Consider the following 3,718-nt stretch of genomic DNA (forward strand, 5'->3'; position numbering starts at 1 on the left):
GCTCGTGTGTAGTTGACTATAACAGGTGTTCCTTAACTCACTTAGTCCATCATTACCGAAAATTTCTTGCTTAGATAAATTTGATTTAATTTATCATTGTCTGGCTAGCTGAATCCATAAAGCCGTGGGGTTTAACCAATTGCTTTAGAGGGTCAGCTTAATATTATAATCACTTTTATCAAGTTTAACTGAAGGGTTTATCTCATCACAAAGTCTTCGGCCTGACAAAAGCAGTGGAGCAGACACCGAATTGCCAGGTGTCCAAGCAATGTCATGGTTTGAATGTAATCTATTCATAAAGACAGGGCTTTCGAGTTTCCTCTATAACCAATTGCCTTAGTGGAATAGCTCAACTTTGTGGATTTAATTTCTTAAGATTGTCAAGCAGAACCTGTTATAGTCTAGGTGTTCGTTGGAAGTCAAAAAATTTCATTTTTAGAGTTCAATTTTCAAGCAACTGACCTAAATTAGATTCACTTACTCGACTATTCCATCTGTAAAGATAATGATCATCATTGAACGTCTTAAACGAAAAGTATAGTAATTATCATATGCAAATGATGCCCCATGTTGTCCGTACCTTATGAAAGGAAAATGATATATTGGTTAATTGCAATAGCAGGGTACGATGTTTGAGGGTATATTCTGGATAAGGTCAAAGTCCTTGTTTTAACTCATGTTACTTCGTCAAAGATCTGTAACTCTGAACCATTTATAGAGTTTTTTTAATTCAAATGATATTCAAAGAATTACAAATTTGCAAATGTGATTCATTGCTTAACATCTTTAAAGTAACATAAATTGATTCAAATGTTCTTACAAAAACTTGAGAAAAAGTGAAAAAAAAAACAAGTTCAAACAGAATGCATCAAATGATGAAATGATATTCCTCACTTGGATGCCCCCAAGTTGTTGAAGTCGATCCAGTTCTGGTTACACATCTTTTGTACGACTCTTTTGAATGCGTAATAGTTCTCAATTGTGTGCCCTGGGACACCGCCGTGATATTCACAATGTGCATTTTCATCATACCATTTAGGGTATGGGGGCTTCATGGGTTCCACCGGGTATGGTGACACTACATGGGTGTCAAGAAGTTGATGGTAAAGCTCTTTGTAGGTCATGAGAATAGGGTCGAAATATTCCCTCTCTCTCCTTGGTTCTCTGGAATCTTGTTTAGAAGTACCTGACGGTACAACTGTAGTTGATTTTGGTTTGGAGATCGTAACACCTTTACTGGCATGGTTTATGTTGTTAATCTCTCCATTCTTCTCTCACATAGGAGGTTTCCTACTAGCCTCCTCATCCTTAATTTTGCCTTGCTTTATGGCTGACTCAATCGTTTCTCCGGCCATAACCAAGTCTGAAAAACTTCCTGATGTGATCGCAACCAGGTGCCCGAAGTATGGAGCCTTCAAGGTCTGTACGAAGAGCTTTCGAGTTTCCTTTTCATCCAACGGTGGATGAACTTGTACAGCCAAATCCCTCTATTTTTATGCGTATTGCCTGAAACTCTCGTTATGCTTCTTTTTCATGCTTTGTAGCATAACTCGATCTGGCCTTATGTAATTGATATGCTTGAATTGTTCCAGAAATGACTTAGCCAGGTCCTTCCAAGTCTTGATATTTGATCGGCTTAATTGGTTGTACCACCGAATGGCTGAGCCCGACAGACTCTCCTGGAAGCAGTGGATCAGAAGTTGGTCGTTTCCTCCATATCCTATCATCTTTCGACAGAACATGGTGATGTGAGCGGATGGACAACTGTTCCCGTCAAACTTCTCGAATTCTGGGGACTTAAATTTTGGAGGAAGAACCAAGTCCGGGACTAGACTGAGTTCTGCGGCATCGATTTCATGGTAGTCATGGTCTCCTTTGACTACATTCATTTGGCCCTCTAATTGCTTGATTTTTTCCTCCATCTTCTTCGCTTTGTCATCTTCATCCAAATCCGGTACATGGTAATAACCCGTATTGTTCTTAGGGTTAAATACAGAGGACAAGGGCTTCGCTTTTGCAGCAGATAAGTCCCCTCGACGTTCAGGTAAGATTTCAGGTGAGATAACCACTTACGGGGTAGGTTGTATAGTTACCCCTTCCGGTGAACCTGCCCCAGGCGCATTGGTATGTCGTATGCCAACTAACTTGGCAACGATCTGATCAACCAAGGACTCTTGGTTCTTTGTGATTGTTTCCAGAGTATTTCGACTGCTCTAGTTTATCTTGTCTTCTAGCTCTTTCTGTAATTTGGCCATGTTCTCCTCGATTTTCTCGATTCTTGCTTCCATCTTCTTCTTTTTCAGGCGGGTGTTATGCGGATGGGGTGTGTCCAATGCTTGAGGTGGTGTATCCAGTATGTGTTCCCTTTTGATGAGACATGCATATGTTAGTTAATGCGAATGTAAAGAAAATAACAAAATGCAAAATATGTCTAGATGCATAATGCATGCAATGTTCGAGGCATTAATACAAAAATGTGTCTGTTATTAGAAATAATCTTTATTGGGGACAAAAGTGTTTTATCTTTTAAGAGACAAAAAATATTCTGACAGCTTCTGACATGTTGACTAGTCTTCCGCCTTCATCCGTCACCGGTTGAATAACCTGTCGAACCGCTCTAGCTTCTCTGGATGAACCGTGTAAATGACGAGTTGTTTGCCCAAAAAAAAGTCTCGAATGACTGCACCTCCAACATTTATCTTTTGTTGAGCCTGTTCCCAACGAATACGTCATTGGAGCCCTTAATTGATAGGAACTATATGAAGTCCATTTGTCTGTTTCTTGAATTTGTCAGCAATGGTCTCCAATTTCAGTTATCATTTTGCCATTGTCGTCTTTGAAGTGACTCCTAAGATCAGTGGTCTTCATCGTGCCCCTGCAACTTCTGCCAGTTAGTTCTTCAAAGATAGACTTTCATTGTGCTTGATGTAGACCCGGTTCATTGAGTCCTTTATAATGCAGTATAGTGATATACTCTTCAATTGCGGGCACCACGTCTTCTGGATTAAATGTGACACATAGTCTCCTTGTATACTGTCCTTTGCATTTTCATCTCTTGTATTACAACCCCTTTGTCCATTAATGCAGATTATTCATGTTTAGCAAACACGCTTTTGGTGGATCAACACCTCTTTTAAATGATGCAAGTGATGAAAATAAAATGAAAGTGAAAAAAGAGTTAGTGAGGTAAAAATAACAAATAATAATAATGAAAAATAAAAGTCCTGCCCCACATGATATCTACCCGAACATGCTTAATATTCCTACTCGGACATGATTTCTATCCCACATGCTAATTTCAAACAAATTCTAACCGCATATTTGTCTAGTTCGCAAGCTTTGAACAGAAAATAAAGCAGGAAACAAAACAGCCTAGGTTTGGAATGAGATTTTGGGGTGGGCTCTAATTCCATGTACTCTCCCGGTTTAGGTTCTAAAAAATGTACTCGAGTTCTCCTTGTCGGTGCCCCCATGGGCTTGCCAGACCCTTAGTCCTAAGCCTATTACAAGCTTATGTGCACAAAGTTAAACTCAAGAGGAAACATTCCCTTATGCCCATACGGAGAATAAAGTCACACGAAGACATAAGGTATATGAATCCCGAAGGTTACTTGCTAGGCTCATACGGTGAATAAATTCACACGAAGGCATCACTTTCATCCCCACTTAAAAGGGTTCGGAGCTCGGGTATAGAGCTAGAGATGACAATTTTGAAAAA

The sequence above is a fragment of the Hibiscus syriacus genome, unplaced genomic scaffold (assembly GCF_006381635.1).
Source record: "Hibiscus syriacus cultivar Baekdansim isolate YM2019G1 unplaced genomic scaffold, ASM638163v2 tig00110677_pilon, whole genome shotgun sequence".
Lineage (NCBI taxonomy): Eukaryota > Viridiplantae > Streptophyta > Magnoliopsida > Malvales > Malvaceae > Hibiscus > Hibiscus syriacus.